Source organism: Triticum urartu, chromosome 2, assembly GCF_003073215.2.
Source record: "Triticum urartu cultivar G1812 chromosome 2, Tu2.1, whole genome shotgun sequence".
Classification (NCBI taxonomy): Eukaryota; Viridiplantae; Streptophyta; class Magnoliopsida; order Poales; family Poaceae; genus Triticum; species Triticum urartu.
Window position 1 is genome coordinate 372,866,940 of NC_053023.1, and position 19,529 is coordinate 372,886,468.

A 19,529-nucleotide genomic window follows, 5' to 3' on the forward strand; every position below is an offset into this window, starting at 1 on the left:
TGGTGTACTTGTTTTGCATGTTTAATAACTCTAAAATATGGTTTAGTTCAGAACAGTACCAAATCCATAAATATGCATATGGGGATTTTCCGGAATTGTTGTTTGTTGTTTCCAGCCTCATTTAAACTTGACTAGATAGTTAGTTAACTTATGCTTCACCCTCTTACCATGTTTAACAACATTTAATATTGTTGGGTACATAACCGAGAGAGAACTAAATAAGCCATGTGGTGTTCCGTCAATATGCAACTCGTTGCATATTGAGCTCCACTTAATTTGTAGGATTGTTTGTGCATTTTGCCATGCCTCATTAAACCAGATATGCATCATACTTGGTTGTGCATCATTCCATGTTTATGTGATGGTTGTTTACCATGTTATTTGCTTCTTTCAGGTGTTGCTTCTTCGGGTTAGTTCCGATAACGTCACGTTTGTGAGGATCCGTTCGACTACGTCCGTTTGTCTTCTTCATGGACTTGTTCTTCTTCCTTGCGGGATCTCAGGCAAGATGACCATACCCTTGAAATCACTTCTATCTTTGCTTGCTAGTTGCTCGCTCTATTGCTATGACGCGATACCTACCATTTGCTATATCATGCCTCCCATATTGCCATGTCAAGCCTCTAACCCTCCTTTCCTAGCAAACCGTTGTTTGGTTATGTTACCGCTTTTGCTCAGCCCCTCTTATAGCGTTGCTAGTTGCAGGTGAAGATGAAGTTTGTTCCATGTTTGGAACATGGTTATTGTTGGGATATCACAATATCTCTTATTTAATTAATGCATCTATATACTTGGTAAAGGGTGGAAGGCTCGGCCTTATGCCTGGTGTTTTGTTTCACTCTTGCCGCCCTAGTTTCCGTCATACCGGTGTTATGTTCCTTGATTTTGCATTCCTTACATAGTTGGGTGTTATGGGGACCCCTTGATAGTTCGCTTTGAATAAAACTCCTCCAGCAAGGCCCAACCTTGGTTTTACCATTTGCCTCACCACCACCTACTTTTCCCTTGAGAGTCGCGCTCCCAATGGTCATCTTTATTTTAAACCCCCCTGGGCTAGTGCTTCTTTTAAGTGTTGGTCCTAAATAGAGCCACTTGCAGCACCACCTCGGGGAAACTTGAGGGTTGGTTTTAGTTGTACGTAGTGTTCATCCGGTGTTGCCCTGAGAACGAGATATGTGCAGCTCCTATCAGGATGTCGGCGCATCGGGCGGTCTTGCTGGTCTTGTTTTACCATTGTCCCAATGTCTTGTAACCGGGATTCCGAGTCTAATCGGGTCTTCCTGGGAGAAGGAATATCCTTCGTTGACCGTGAGAGCTTGTGATGGGCTAAGTTGGGACACCCCTGCAGGGTTTTGAACTTTCGAAAGCCGTGCCCGCGGTTATGGGCAGATGGGAATTTGTTAATATCCGGTTGTAGAGAACTTGACACTTAACTTAATTAAAATGCATCAACTGTGTGTGTAGCCGTGATGGTCTCTTTCCGACGGAGTCCGGGAAGTGAACACGGTTCTTGTGTTATGTTTGAACGTAAGTAGTTTCAGGATCACTTCTTGATCACTTCTAGCTTCTCGACCGTTGCTTTGCTTCTCTTCTCGCTCTTATTTGCGCATGTTAGCCACCATATATGCTTAGTGCTTGCTGCAGCTCTACCTCATTACCCCTTTCCTACCCATAAGCTTAAATAGTCTTGATCTCGCAGGTGTGAGATTGTTGAGTCCTTGTGGCTCACAGATACTTCCAAACAGTTGCAGGTGCCGATGATACCAGTGCAGGTGACGCAACCGAGCTCAAGTGGGAGCTCGATGAAGATCGTGTTCGTTGTGCGGTTTCTTTTGCTAGTTGAACAGTAGTGGAGCCCAGTTGGGACGATCGGGGATCTAGCATTTGGGGTTTTCTTCTTTTATTTGGGTTCCGTAGTCGGACCTTGATTGTATTCCGGATGATGTATGTGTAACTTGTATTTGTGTGAAGTGGCGATTGTAAGCCAACTCTTTATCCCATTCTTATTTAGTACATGGGATTGTGTGAAGATTACCCCTCTTGCGACAAACCTACCATGCGGCTATGCCTCTAGGTCGTGCCCCAACACGTGGGAGATATAACCGCATTGTGGGTGTTACATAGGGTCCGCACGCTTAACGTTCGGTGACGATCGGTATTATGAGTTTATGTGTTTTGATGTACCAAAGGTAGTTCGGAGTCCCGGGTGTGATCATGGACATGACGAGGAGTCTCAAAATGGTCGAGACATAAAGATTGATATATTGGACGGCTACATTCGGACACCGGAAGGGTTTCGGATGATCTCGGAGAAAACCGGAGTGCTGGAGGGGTTACCCGAACCCCCCGGGGACTAATGGGCCTTAATGGGCCCTAGTGGAGAGAGAGGGGCCGGCCAGGGCAGGCCACGCGCCCCTACCCTTGAGTCCGAATAGGACAAGGAAGGGGGCGCCCCCCCCTTTGCCTTTCACCTCTCCCACTCCTTCCTTCCCCCTCCTAGTGGGACTAGGAAAGGGGAGTCCTACTCCCACTAGGAGGAGGACTCCTCCTCTTGGCGCGCCCTCCTAGGGCCGGCCGGCCTCCCCCCTTGCTCCTTTATATACGGGTGTAGGGGGCACCCCATGGACACACAAGTTGATCATTGTCTTAACCGTGTGCGGTGCCCCCCCTCCACCATAATCCACCTCGGTCATATCATAGCGGTGCTTAGGTGAAGCCCTGTTCCGGTAGCTTCATCATCACTGTCATCATGCCATCATGCTGAAGAAACTCTCCCTCGACACTGAGCTGGATCTAGAGTTCGTGGGACGTCACCGAGCTGAACGTGTTCAGATCGCGGAGGTGTCGTACCTTCGGTGCTAGGATTGGTCGGATCGTGAAGACGTTTGACTACATCAACCGCATTGTCATAACTCTTCCGCTTACGGTTGCTACCTCTTGAGCACTGCATTGGTTTTCCCTTGAAGAGGAAAGGGTGATGCAGCAAAGTAGCGTAAGTATTTCCCTCAGTTTTTGAGAACCAAGGTATCAATCCAGTAGGAGACTACACGCAAGTCCCTCGTACCTACACAAACAAATAAGAACCTCGCAACCAACACGATAAAGGGGTTGTCAATCCCTTCATGGTCACTTACGAGAGTGAGATCTGATAGAGATAATAATAATAAGATAAATATTTTTGGTATTTTTATGATATAGATTGGAAGTAAAGATTGCGAAATAAAATAGATACGGAACTTATATGATAAAAGATAGAACCGGGGGCCATAGGTTTCACTAGTGGCTTCTCTCAAGATAGCAAAAGTATTGTGGTGGGTGAACAAATTACTATCGAGCAATTGATAAAAAAGTGAATAATAATGAGAATATCTAGGCATGATCATATATATAGGCATCACATCCGCGACAAGTAGACCGAAACGATTCTGCATCTACTACTATTACTCCACACATCGACCGCTATCCAGCATGCATCTAGAGTATTAAGTTCATAAGAACAGAGTAATGCATTAGGCAGGATGACATGATGTAGAGGGATAAACTCAAATGATATGATATAAACCCCAACTTTTTATCCTCGATGGCAACAATACAATACGTGCCTTGCTGCCCCTGCTGTCACTGGGAAAGGACACCGCAAGATTGAACCCAAAGCTAAGCACTTCTTGCTACCTCTTGAGCACTGCGTTGGTTTTCCCTTGAAGAGGAAAGGGTGATGCAGCAAAGTAGCGTAAGTATTTCCCTCAGTTTTTGAGAACCAAGGTATCAATCCAGTAGGAGACTACACGCAAGTCCCTCGTACCTACACAAACAAATAAGAACCTCGGAACCAACGCGATAAAGGGGTTGTCAATCCCTTCACAGTCACTTAAAAGAGTGAGATCTGATAGAGATAATAATAATAAGATAAATATTTTGGGTATTTTTATGATAAAGATTGAAAGTAAAGATTGCAAAATAAAAGGCGCTAGAAATAACTTGTTGACGGGAGATTAGTATAATAGAGAATAGACCTGGGGGCCATAGGTTTCACTAGTGGCTTCTCTCAAGATAGCATAAGTATTACGGTGGGTGAACAAATTACTGTCGAGCAATTGATAGAAAAGTGAATAATTATGAGAATATCTAGGCATGATTATCTATATAGGCATCACGTCCGCGACAAGTAGACCGAAACGATTCTGCATCTACTACTATTACTCCACACATCGACCGCTATCCAGCATGCATCTAGAGTATTAAGTTCATAAGAACAGAGTAATGCATTAGGCAAGATGACATGATGTAGAGGGATAAACTCAAGTAATATGATATAAACCCCATATTTTTATCCTCGATGGCATAAATACAATATGTGCCTTGCTACCCCTGCTGTCACAGGGAAAGGACACCGCGAGATTGAACCCAAAGCTAAACACTACTCCCATTGCAAGAAAGATCAATCTAGTAGGCCAAACCAAACTGATAATTTGAAGAGACTTGCAAAGATAACCAATCATACATAAAAGATTTAAGAGAAGAATCAAATATTGTTCATAGATAAACTTGATCATAAACCCACAATTCATCAGATCTCGACAAACACACCACAAAAAGAGTTACATCAAATAGATCTCCAAGAAGATCGAGGAGAACATTGTATTGAGATCCAAAGAGAGAGAAGAAGCCATCTAGCTAATATCTATGGACCCGAAGGTCTGAGGTAAACTACTCACACATCATCGGAGAGGCTATGGTGTTGATGTAGAAGCCCTCCGTGATCGATGCCCCCTCCGGCGGAGCTCCGGAAAAGGCTCAAAGATGGGATCTCTTGGGTACAGAAGGTTGCGGCGGTGGAAATAGGGTTTCGTGGTGCTCCTCAATGTTTTCGGGGTATGTGGACATATATAGGAGGAAGAAGTAGGTCGATGGATCCACGAGGGGCCCATGATGGTGGAGGGCACGCCCAGGGGGTAGGCACGCCCCCATGCATCATGGCCACCTTGTTGATTGCTTGACATCCACTCCAAGTCCCCTGGATCACGTTTTTTCCAAAAATAACTCTCCCGAAGGTTTTATTCCGTTTGATATTCCTTTTCTGCGAAACACTGAAATAGGCAAAAAAACAGCAATCTGCACTGGGCCTTGGGTTAGTAGGTTAGTCCCAAAAATAATATAAAAGTGTATAAATAAGCCCATTAACATCCAAAACAGATAATATAATAGCATGGAACAATAAAAAATTATAGATACATTGGAGACGCATCATGCATCCCCAAGCTTAATTCCTGCTCGTCCTCGAGTAGGTAAATGATAAAAACAGAATTTTTGGTGTGGAATGCTACCTAGCATAATTCTCAATGTAACTTTCTTTATTGTGGCATGAATGTTCAGATCCGAAAGATTCAAGACAAAAGTTTAATATTGATATAAAAATAATAATACTTCAAGCATACTAACTAATCAATCATGTCTTCTCAAAATAACATGGCAAAAGAAAGTTATCCCTACAAAATCATATAGTCTGGCTATGCTCTATCTTCACCACACAAAATATTTAAATCATGCACAACCCCGAAGACAAGCCAAGCAATAGTTTCATACTTTTGATGTTCTCAAACTTTTTCAATCTTCACGCAATACATGAGCGTGAGCCATGGACATAGCACTATATGTGGAATAGAATGGTGGTTGTGGAGAAGACAAAAAGGATAAGATAGTCTCACATCAACTAGGAGTATCAATGGGCTATGAGATGCCCATCAATAGATATCAATGTGAGTGAGTAGGGATTGCCATGCAACGGATGCACTAGAGCTATAAGTGTATGAAAGCTCAAAAATAAAATAAGTGGGTGTGCATCCAACTCGCTTGCTAACGAAGACCTAGGGCATTTTGAGTAAGCCCATAATTGGAATATACAAGCCAAGTTCTATAATGTAAAATTCCCACTAGTATATGGAAGTGACAACATAGGAGACTCTCTATCATGAAAACCATGGTGCTACTTTGAAGCACAAGTGTGGTAAAAGGATAGTAACATTGTCCCTTCTCTCTTTTTCTCTCATTTTTTCTTTTTTTATTTGGGCCTTCTTCCTTTTTTATGGCCTCTTTTCTTTCTTTCTTTTTTGTCCGGAGTCTCATGCCGACTTGTGGGGGAATCATAGTCTCCATCATTCTTTCCTCACCTGGGACAATGCTCTAATAATGATGATCATCACACTTTTATTTACTTACAACTCAAAGATTACAACTCAAAAACTTAGATCAAAATATGACTCTATGTGAATGCCTCCGGCGGTGTACCGGGAATGACTCATGAGTGACATGTATGAAAGAATTATGAACGGTGGCTTTGCCACAAATATGATGTCAACTACATGATCATGCAGAGCAATATGACAATGATGAAGCGTGTCATAATAGCAGAACGGTGGAAAGTTGCATTGAAATATATCTCGGAATGGCTATGGAAATGCCATAATAGGTAGGTATGGTGGTTGTTTTGAGGATGGTGTATGGTGGGTTTATGGTACCGGCGAAAGTTGCGTGGTACTAGAGAGGCTAGCAATGGTGGGAGGGTGAGAGTGTGTATAATCCATGGACTCATCATTAGTCATAAAGAACTCACATACTTATTGCAAAAATTTATTAGCTCTCGAAACAAAGTACTACGCGCATGCTCTTAGGGGGATAGATTGGAAGGAAAAGACCATCGCTCGTCCCCGACCGCCACTCATGAGGAAGACAATCAATAAATAAATCATGCTCCGACTTCATCACATAACAGTTAACCATACATGCATGCTACGGGAATCACAAACTTTAACATAAGTATTTCTCAAATTCACAATTACTCAACTAGCATGACTCTAATATCACCATCTTTATATCTCAAAACAATCATCAAGTATCAAACTTCTCATAGTATTCAATGCACTTTTTATGATAGTTTTTATTATACCCATCCTGGATGCCTATCATATTAGGACTAATTTTATAACCAAAGCAAATTACCATGCTGTTTGAAAGGACTCTCAAAATAATATAAGTGAAGTATGAGAGATCAATAATTTCTATAAAATAAAACCACCACCGTGCTCTAAAAGATATAAGTGAAGTACTATAGCAAAATTATCTAACTCAGAAGATATAAGTGAAGCACATAGAGTATTCTAATAAATTCCCATTCATGTGTGTCTCTCCCAAAAGCTGTGTACAGCATGGATAATTGTGGTAAACTAAAAAGCAAAGACTCAAATCATACAAGACGCTCCAAAGCAAAACACATATCATGTGGTGAATAAAAATATAGCCTCAAGTAAAGTTACCAATAGAAGAAAACGAAAGAGGGGATGCCTTCCGGGGCATCCCCAAGCTTAGGCTTTTGGTTGTCCTTGAATTTTACCTTGGGTTGCCTTGGGCATCCCCAAGATTAGGCTCTTGCCACTCTTTATGCCATAATCCATCAAATCTTTACCCAAAACTTGAAAAGTTCACAACACAAAACTTAAACAGAAAATCTCATGAGATCCGTTAGTATAAGAAAACAGACCACCACTTAAGTTACTGTAATGAACTCATTCTTTATTTATATTGGTGTTAAACCTACTGTATTCCAACTTCTCTATGGTTCATAACCTCCGATACTAGCCATAGGTTCATCAAAATAAGCAAACAACACGCGAAAAACTGAATCTGTCAAAAACAGAACAGTCTGTAGTTATTCGTAGGTTTCGAATACTTACGTAACCCCAAAAATTCTAAAATAAATTGCTGGATGTCAAAAGTTTATCTATTAATCATCTTCAAAAAGAATCAACTTAATCGCACTCTCCAGTAAAAGATGGAAGCAAATATCATGAGCGCTAAAGTTTCTGTTTTTTACTGCAAGATTACTAAAACTTCCCCCAAGTCTTCCCAAAGGTTCTACTTGGCACAAACACTAATTAAAAGCATAAAAGCACATATAAACAGAGTCTAGATGAATTATTTATTACTAAACAGAACCAAAAAGCAAGGAACAAAAATAAAATTGGGTTGCCTCCCAACAAGCATTATCGTTTAATGCCCCTAGCTAGGCATAAAAACAAAAATAGATCTAGGTATTATCATCTTTGGTATGCAATCCATAAGTGGCTCTCATAATAGATTCATAAGGTAATTTAATTTTCTTTCTAGGAAACTGTTCCATGCCTTTCCTTAACGGAAATTGGAATCTAATGTTTCCTTCTTTCATATCAATAATTGCACCAACCGTTCTAAGGAAAGGTCTACCAAGAATAACGGGACATGTAGGATTGCAATCAATGTCAAGAACAATGCAATCTACCGGCACATAATTTCTATTTGAAACAATAAGAACATAATTAATTCTTCCCATAGGTTTCTTAATAGTGGAATCCGCAAGAATCATATTTAGAGAGCAATCGTCAAATTGACGGAAATCTAACACATCACACAAAGTTTTTGGAATTGTGGAAACGCTAGCACCCAAATCACATAAAGCATAGCATTCATGATATTTAATTTTAATTTTAATAGTGGGTTCCCACTCATCATAAAGTTTTCTAGGGATAGAAACTTCCAATTCAAGCTTTCCTTCATAAGATTGCATTAAAGCATCAACGATATGTTTCGTGAAAGCTTTATTTTGATTATAAGCATGCGGCGAATTTAACACAAATTACAACAAGGAAATACAATCTATTAAAGAACAATTATCATAATTAAATTCCTTGAAATCCAAAATAGTGGGTCATTACTATGTAAAGTTTTAACCTCATCAATCCACCTTTACCAATTTTGCATCAAGACCTAAAAACTCCGAACCATTGGGACGCCTTTTAACTAAAGTTGACTCATCTCGAGTCCCATCATTATCAAGATTCATATCGCAAAACAAATATTTAATAGGAGACACATCAATCAATTTTAGATCTTCATCCTTATTATCATCAAAACTAGAAGAACACGCTTTCACAAAGCAATCTTTTTAGCACGCATCCTAGAGGTCCTTTCTTTGCACTCATCAATGGAAATTCGCATAGCTTTGAGGGACTCATTGATATCATGCTTAGGTGTAATAGATCTAAGTTTCAAAGAATCAACATCAAGAGAAATTATATCCACGTTCCTAGCCAACTCATCGATCTTAGACAATTTTTCTTCAATCAAATAATTGAAACTCTTTTGCGAACTAATAAATTCTTTAATATTAGATACAAAATCACAAGGCGTATTATTATAATTTCCATAAGAATTGTTGTAGGAATTACCATAATTATTAGAGGAATTACTAGGAAACGGCCTAGGATTAAAATTACCTCTACACACGTTATTACCAAAATTGTTCCTACCAACAAAATTCACATCCATAGATTCATTATTATTCTCTATCAAAGTAGACAAAGGCATATCATTAGGATCAGAAGAAACACTCTTATTAGCAAACAATTTCATAAGTTCATCCATCTTTCCACTCAAAACATTAATTTCTTCTATTGCATGCACTTTTTTACTAGTAGATCTTTCAGTGTGCCATTGAGAATAATTAACCATAATATTATCTAGGAGTTTAGTAGCTTCTCCTAAAGTGATTTCCATAAAAGTGCCTCCCGCGGCTGAATCTAAAAGATTTCTAGAAGAAAAATTCAATCCGGCATAAAATTTTTGTATATTCATCCAAAGATTCAAACGATGAGTAGGGTAATTATGAATCATTAATTTCATCCTCTCCCAAGCTTGTGCAACATGCTCATGATCTAGTTGCTTAAAATTCATAATATCGTTACTAAGAGAGATGATCTTAGCGGGAGGAAAATACTTAGAGATAAAAGCATCTTTGCTCTTATTCCATGAATCAATACTATTTTTAGGCAAAGAGGAAAACCAAGTTTTAGCACGATATCTAAGCGAAAACGGGAATAGCTTCAATTTAACAATATCATTATCCACATGTTTCTTCTTTTGCATATCACACAAACCAACAAAATTGTTCAGATGGGTAGTGTCATCCTCACTAGGAAGGCCGGAAAATGGATATTTCATAACAAGATTCAGCAAGGCAGCATTAATTTCACAAGATTCAACATCGGTAAGAGGAGCAATCAGAGTGCTAATAAAATCATTATTGTTGGTATTAGAAAAGTCACACAATTTAGTATTATCTTGAGCCATCGTGACAAGCAATACAACACACAAGCACACAAGAAGCAAGCGAAAAGAGTCGAACTAGAAAAAGAGAAGGGGAACGGAAGAAAGAGGGCGAATAAAACGGCAAGGCTGTAGTGGGGGAGAGGAAAACGAGAGGCAAATGGCAAATAATGTAATGCGAGGGATAAGAGTTTGTGATGGGTACGTGGTATGTCTTGACTTGTGGTAGATCTCCCCAGCAACGGCGCCAGAAATCCTTCTTGCTACCTCTTGAGCACTGCGTTGGTTTTCCCTAGAAGAGGAAAGGGTGATGCAGCAAAGTAGCGTAAGTATTTCCCTCAGTTTTTCAGAACCAAGGTATCAATCCAGTAGGAGACTACACGCAAGTCCCTCGTACCTACACAAACAAATAAGAACCTCGCAACCAACGCGATAAAGGGGTTGTCAATCCCTTCACGGTCACTTACGAGAGTGAGATCTGATAGAGATAATAATAATAAGATAAATATTTTTGGTATTTTTGTGATATACATTGAAAGTAAAGATTGCAAAATAAACGGTGCTAGAAATAACTTGTTGACGGGAGATTAATATAATAGAGAATAGACCCGGGGCCATAGGTTTCACTAGTCGCTTCTCTAAAGATAGCATAAATATTATGGTGGGTGAACAAATTACTGTCGAGCAATTGATAGAAAAGTGAATAATTATGAGAATATCTAGGCATGATCATGTATATAGGCATCACGTCCGCGACAAGTAGACCGAAACGATTCTGCATCTACTACTATTACTCCACACATTGACCGCTATCCAGCATGCATCTAGAGTATTAAGTTCAGAAGAACAAAGTAATGCATTAGGCAAGATGACATGATGTGGAGGGATAAACTCAAGCAATATGATATAAACCCCATCTTTTTATCCTCGATGGCTATAATACAATACATGCATTGCTGCCCCTGCTGTCACTAGGAAAGGACACCGCAACATTGGACCCAAAGCTAAGCACTTCTCCCATTGCAAGAAAGATCAATCTAGTAGGCCAAACCAAACTGATAATTCGAAGAGACTTGCAAAGATAACTAATCATACATAAAATATTTCAGAGAAGAATCAAATATTTTTCATAGATAAACTTGATCATAAACCCACAATTCATCGGATCTCGACAAACATACCGCAAAAAGAGTTACATCAAATAGATCTCCAAGAAGATCGAGGAGACCATTGTATTGAGATCCAAAGAGAGAGAAGAAGCAATCTAGCTAATAACTATGGACCCGAAGGTCTAAGGTAAACTACTCACACATCATTAGAGAGGCTATGGTGTTGATGTAGAAGCCCTCCGTGATCGATGCCCCCTCCGTTGGAGCTCCGGAAAAGGCCCCAAGATGGGATCTCTTGGGTACAGAAGGTTGCGGCAGTGGAAATAGGGTTTCGTGGTGCTCCTCGATGTTTTCGGGGTATGTGGACATATATAGGAGGAAGAAGTAGGTCGGTGGAGCCACGAGGGGCCCACGAGGGTGGAGGGCGCGCCTAGGGGGTAGGCGCGCCCCCCTGCCTCGTGGCCTCCTCGTTGATTGCTTGACGTCCACTCCAAGTCCCCTGGATCACGTTTGTTCCAAAAATAACTCTCCCGAAGGTATTATTCCATTTGGATTCCGTTTGATATTCCTTTTCTGCGAAACACTGAAATAGGCAAAAAAACAGCAATCTGCACTGGGCCTTGGGTTAGTAGGTTAGTCCCAAAAATAATATAAAAGTGTATAAATAAGCCCATTAACATCCAAAACAGATAATATAATAGCATTGAACAATCAAAAATTATAGATACGTTGGAGACGTATCAAGCATCCCCAAGCTTAATTCCTGGTCGTCCTCGAGTAGGTAAATGATAAAAACAGAATTTTTTATGTGGAATGCTACCTAGCATAATTCTCAATGTAAATTTCTTTATTGTGGCATGAATATTCAGATCCGAAAGATTCAATACAAAAGTTTAATATTGACATAAAAATAATAATACTTCAAGCATACTAACTAAGCAATCATGTCTTCTCAAAATAACATGGCAAAAGAATGTTATCCCTATAAAATCATATAGTCTGGCTATGCTCTATCTTCACCACACAAAGTATTTAAATCATGCACAACCCCGATGACAAGCCAAGCAATTGTTTCATACTTTTGATGTTCTCAATCTTTTTCAATCTTCACGCAATACATGAGCGTGAGCCATGGACATAGCACTATATGTGGAATAGAATGGTGGTTGCGGAGAAGCCAAAAAGGAGAAGATGGTCTCACATCAACTAGGCGTATCAATGGGCTATGGAGATGCCCATCAATAGATATCAATGTGAGTGAGTAGGGATTCCCATGCAACGGATGCACTAGAGCTATAAGTGTATGAAAGCTCAAAAATAAACTAAGTGGGTGTGCATCCAACTCGCTTGCTCACGAAGACCTAGGGCATTTTGAGGAATCCCATCATTGGAATATACAATCCAAGTTCTATAATGTAAAATTCCCACTAGTATATGAAAGTGACAACATAGGAGACTCTCTATCATGAAAATCATGGTGCTACTTTGAAGCACAAGTGTGGTAAAAGGATAGTAACATTGTCCCTTCTCTCTTTTTTCTCATTTTTTCTTCTTTTTTTATTCGGGCATTCTTCCTTTTTTTATGGCCTCTTTTCTTTATTTTTTTTTTCTGGAGTCTCATCCCGACTTGTGGAGTAATCATACTCTCCATCATCCTTTCCTCACATGGGACAATGCTCTAATAATGATGATCATCACATCTTTATTTACTTACAACTCAAAAACTTAGAACAAAATATGACTCTATGTGAATGCCTGCGGCGGTGTACCGGGATGTGCAATGACTCATCAGTGACATGTATGAAAGAATTATTAATGGTGGCTTTGCCACAAATACGATGTCAACTACATGATCATGCAAAGCAATACGACAATAATGAAGCGTGTCATAATAACGGAACGGTGGAAAGTTGGATGGAAATATATCTCGGAATGGCTATGGAAATGCCATAATAGGTAGGTATGGTGGCTGTTTTGAGGAAGGTGTATGGTGGGTTTATGGTACCGGCGAAATTTGTGCGGTACTAGAGAGGCTAGCAATGGTGGAAGGGTGAGAGTGCGTATAATCCATGGAGTCATCATTAGTCATAAAGAACTCACATACTTATTGCATTTATTAGCTATCGAAACACGATACTACGCGCATGCTCCTAGGTGGATAGATTGGTAGGAAAAGACCATCGCCCGTCCTCGACCGCCACTCATAAGGAAGACAATCAATAAATAAATCATGCTCCGACTTCATCACATAACAGTTCACCATACGTGCATGCTACGGGAATAACAAACTTTAACACATGTATTTCTCAAATTCACAATTACTCAACTAGCATGACTATAATATCACCATCTTTATATCTCAAACAATCATCAAGTATCAAACTTCTCATAGTATTCAATGCGCTTTTTATGATAGTTTTTATTATACCCATCTTGGATGCCTATCATATTAGGACTAATTTTATAACCAAAGCAAGTTACCATGTTGTTATAACGGACTCTCAAAATAACATAATTGAAACATGAGAGATCAATAATTTCTATAAAATAAAACCACCACCGTGCTCTAAAAGATATAAGTGAAGTACTAGAGCAAAATTATCTAACTCAAAAGATATAAGTGAAGCACATAGAGTATTCTAATAAATTCCCATTCATGTGTGTCTCTCCCAAAAGGTGTGTACATCAAGGATTATTGTGGTAAACTAAAAAGCAAAGACTCATATCTTGCAAGACGCTCCAAGCAAAACACATATCATGTGGTGAATAAAAATATAGCCTCAAGTAAAGTTGCCGATAGAAGAAAGCGAAAGAGGGGATGCCTTCCGGGGCATCCCCAAGCTTAGGCTTTTGATTGTCCTTGAATTTTACCTTTGGGTGCCTTGGGAATCCCCAATCTTAGGCTATTGCCACTCTTTGTTCCATAATCCATCAAATCTTTACCCAAAACTTGAAAACTTCACAACACAAAACTTAAACAGAAAATCACATGAGCTCCGTTAGTATAAGAAAACAAACCACCACTTAAGGTACTGTAATGAACTCATTATTTATTTATATTTGCGTTAAACCTACTGTATTCCAACTTCTCTATGGTTCATAACCTCCGATACTAGCCATAGATTCATCAAAATAAGCAAACAACACGCGAAAAACAGAATCTGTCAAAAACAGAATAGTCTGTAGTAATCTGTAGGTTTCGAATACTTCTGTAACCCCAAAAATTCTAAAATAAATTTATGGACAGGAGGAACTTATCTATTAATCATATTCAAAAACAATCAAATTAATCACACTCTCCCGTAAAAGATGGCAGCAAATATCGTGAGCACTAAAGTTTCTGTTTTTTACAGCAAGATTACTAAAACTTCCCCCCAAGTCTTCCCAAAGGTTCTACTTGGCACAAACACTAATTAAAAGCATAAAACCACATATAAACAGAGGCTTGATGAATTATTTATTACTAAACAGAACCAAAAAGAAAGGAACAAAAATAAAATTGGGTTGGCTCCCAACAAGCGCTATCGTTTAACGCCCCTAGCTAGGCATAAAAGCAAAAATAGATCTAGGTATTATCATCTTTGGTATGCAATCCATAAGTGGCTCACATAATAGATTCATAAGGTAATTTAATTTTCTTTCTAGGAAAGTGTTACATGCCTTTCCTTAACGTAAATTGGAATCTAATGTTTCCTTCTTTCATATCAATAATTGCACCAATCGTTCTAAGGAAAGGTCTACCAAGAATAATGGGCCATGTAGGATTGCAATCAATGTCAAGAACAATGAAATCTACCGGCACATAATTTCTATTTGCAACAATAAGAACATCATTAATTCTTCCCATATGTTTCTTAATAGTGGAATCCGCAAGATGCAAATTTAGAGAGCAATCATCAAATTCACGAAAACCTAACACATTACACAAAGTTTTTGGAATTGTGGAAACGCTAGCACCCAAATCACATAAAGCATAGCATTCATGATCTTTAATTTTAATTTTCATAGTGGTTTCCCACTCATCATAAAGTTTTCTAGGGATAGAAACTTCCAATTCAAGCTTTTCTTCATAAGATTGCATTAAAGCATCAACGATATATTTGGTAAAAGCTTTATTTTTATTATAAGCATGCGGCGAATTTAGCACGGATTGCAACAAGGAAATACAATCTATTAAAGAAAAATTATCACAATTAAATTCCTTGAAATCCAAAATAGTGGGTTCATTACTATGTAAAGTTTTGACCTCATCAATCCCACTTTTACCAATTTTTGCATCAAGATCTAAAAACTCCGAATCATGGGGACACCTTTTAACTAAAGTTGACTCATCTCCAGTCCCATCATTATCAAGATTCATATCGCAAAACAAAGATTTAATCGGAGACACATCAATCACTTTTAGATCTTCATCCTTATTATCATCAAAACTAGAAGAACACGCTTTCACAAAGCAATCTTTTTAGCACGCATCCTAGCGGTCCTTTCTTTGCACTCATCAATGGAAATTCTCATAGCTTTGAGAGACTCATTGATATCATGATTAGGTGGAATAGATTTAAGTTTCAAAGAATCAACATCAAGAGAAATTATATCCACGTTCCTAGCCAACTCATCGATCTTAGATAATTTTTCTTCAATCAAAGCATTGAAACTCTTTTGCAAACTAATAAATTCTTTAATATTAGATTCAAAATCAGAGGGCATCTTATCATAATTTCCATAAGAATTGTTGTAGGAATTACCATAATTATTAGAGGAATTACTAGGAAACGGCCTAGGATTATAATTACCTCTATACGCATTATTACCAAAATTGTTCCTACCAACAAAATCCACATCCATAGATTCATTATTATTCTCTATCAAAGTAGACAAAGGCATATCATTAGGATCAGAAGAAACACCCTTATTAGCAAACAATTTCATAAGTTCATCCATCTTTCCACTCAAAACATTAATTTTTTCTATTGCATGCACTTTTTTTACTAGTAGATCTTTCAGTGTGCCATTGAGAATAATTAACCATAATATTATCTAGGAGTTTAGCAGCTTCTCCTAAAGTGATTTCCATAAAAGTGCCTCCCGCGGCCGAATCTAAAAGATTTCTAGAAGCAAAATTCAATCCGGCATAAAAATTTTGTATATTCATCCAAAGATTCAAACCATGAGTAGGGAAATTACGAATCATTAATTTCATACTCTCCCAAGCTTGTGCAACATGCTCATGATCTAGTTGCTTAAAATTCATAATATCGTTCCTAAGAGAGATGATCTTAGCGGGAGGAAAATACTTAGAGATAAAAGCATCTTTGCACTTATTCCATGAATCAATACTATTCTTAGGCAAAGAGGAAAACCAAGTTTTAGCACGATCTCTAAGAAAAAATGGGAATAGTTTCAATTTAAAAATATCATTATCCACATGTTTCTTCTTTTGCATATCACACAAATCAACAAAATTGTTCAGATGGGTAGCTGCATCCTCACTAGGAAGGCCGGAAAATGAAGCTTTCATAACAAGTTTCAGCAAGGCAGCATTAATTTCACAAGATTCAACATCGGTAAGAGGAGCAATTGGTGTGCTAATAAAATCATTATTGTTGGTATTAGAAAAGTCACACAATTTAGTATTATCTTGAGCCAAAGTGACAAGCAATCCAACACACAAGCACACAAGAAGCAAGCGAAAAGAGACAAACTAAGAAAAGGGAAGGGGAACCGAAGAAAGAGGGCGAATAAAATGGCAAGGTGAAGTGGGGGGAGAGGAAAACGAGAGGCAAATGGAAAATAATGTAATGCGAGGGATAAGAGTTTGTGATGGGTATTTGGTATGTCTTGACTTGTGGTAGATATCCCCGGCAACGGCGCCAAAAATCCTTCTTGCTACCTCTTCAGCACTGCGTTGGTTTTCCCTTGAAGAGGAAAGGGTGATGCAGCAAAGTAGCGTAAGTATTTCCCTCAGTTTTTCAGAACCAAGGTATCAATCCAGTAGGAGACTACACGCAAGTCCCTCGTACCTACACAAACAAATAAGAACCTCGCAACCAACGCCATAAAGGGGTTGTCAATACCTTCACGGTCACTTACGAGAGTGAGATCTGATAGAGATAATAATAATAAGATAAATATTTTTGGTATTTTTATGATATAGATTGAAAGTAAAGATTGCAAAATAAACGGCGCTAGAAATAACTTGTTGATGGGAGATTAATATAATAGAGAATAGACCCGAGGGCCATAGGTTTCACTAGTGGCTTCTCTCAAGATAGCATAAGTATTACGGTGGGTGAAGAAATTACTGTCGAGCAATTGATAGAGAAGTGAATAATTATGAGAATATCTAGGCATGATCATGTGTATAGACATCATGTCCGCAACAAGTAGACCGAAACGATTCTGCATCTACTACTATTACTCCACACATCGACCACTATCTAGTATGCATCTAGAGTATTAAGTTCATAAGAACAGAGTAATGCATTAGGCAAGATGACATGACGTAGAGGGATAAACTCAAGCAATATGATATAAACCCCATCTTTTTATCCTCGATGGCAACAATACATTATGTGCCTTGCTGCCCCTGCTGTCACTGGGAAAGGACACCGCAAGATTGAACCCAAAGCTAAGCACTTCTCCCATTGCAAGAAAGATCAATCTAGTAGGCCAAACCAAAATGATAATTCGAAGAGACTTGCAAAGATAACCAATCATACATAAAAGATTTCAGAGAAGAATCAAATATTGTTCTTAGATAAACTTGATCATAAACCCACAATTCATCGGATCTCGACAAACACACCGCAAAAAGAGTTACATCAAATAGATCTCCAAGAAGATTGAGGAGAACGTTGTATTGAGATCCAAAGAGAGAGAAGAAGCCATCTAGCTAATAACTATGGACCCGAAGGTCTGAGGTAAACTACTCACACATCATCGGAGAGGCTATGGTGTTGATGTAGAAGCCCTCCGTGATCGATGCCCCCTCCGGTGGAGCTCCGGAAAAGGCCCCAAGATGGGATCTCTTGGGTACAGAAGGTTGCGGCGGTGGAAATAGGGTTTCGTGGTGCTCCTCAATGTTTTCGGGGTATGTGGACATATATAGGAGGAAGAAGTAGGTCGGTGGAGCCACAAGGGGCCCACGAGGATGGAGGGCGCGCCCAGGGGGTAGGCGCCCCCCTGCCTCATGGCCTCCTCGTAGGTTGCTTGACGTCCACTCCAAGTCCCCTGGATCATGTTTGTTCCAAAAATAACTCTCCCGAAGGTCTCATTCCGTTTGGATTCCGTTTGATATTCCTTTTCTGCGATACACTGAAATAGGCAAAAAAAACAGCAATTTGCACTGGGCCTTGGGTTAGTAGGTTAGTCCCAAAAATAATATAAAAGTATATAAATAAGCCCATTAACATCCAAAACAGATAATATAATAGCATGGAACAATAAAAAAATTATAGATATGTTGGAGATGTATCAAGCATCCCCAAGCTTAATTCATGCTCGTCCTCGAGTAGGTAAATGATAAAAACAGAATTTTTGATGTGGAATGCTAGCTAGCATAATTCTCAATTTAACTTTCTTTATTGTGGCATGAATGTTTAGATCTGAAAGATTCAAGACAAAAGTTTAATATTGACATAAAAATAGTAACACTTCAAGCATACTAACAAAGCAATTATGTCTTCTCAAATAACATGGTCAAAGAAAGTTATCCCTAAAAAATCATATAGTCTGGTATGCTCCATCTTCACCAAATAAAGTATTTAAATCATGACAAGCCAAGCAATTGTTTCATACTTTTGATGTTCTCAAACTTTTTCAATCTTCACGCAATACACACTACTACAAAAACAGCTATAGCCAATATGGACACTAATGGCGCACTGTACATGTGGTGCGCCATTACTAAATACTAATGGCGCACCATGTGTTGGTGCGCCATTAGTGTGCAAATACTAATGGCGCACCACATCCACAGTGCGCCATTAGTAAAAAAATTAATTTTTTCAAAACTACTAATGGCGCACCGTGGGATGGTGCGACTAGTAATGGCGCACCACTCCCATGGTGCGCCATTAGTAATTATGTTTAAAAAAATTCAATTTTTTTATTTTTATTTTTTAAACTACTAATGGCGCAATTACTAATGGCGCACCATGGGAGTGGTGCGCCATTACTAGTTGAACTAATAATGGCGCACCATCCCACGGTGCGCCATTAGTAATTTGGCCCAAACATTCCGCCGAATGCCCCCCCCCCCCCCCCCCCCCCCCCCCCCCCCCCTCT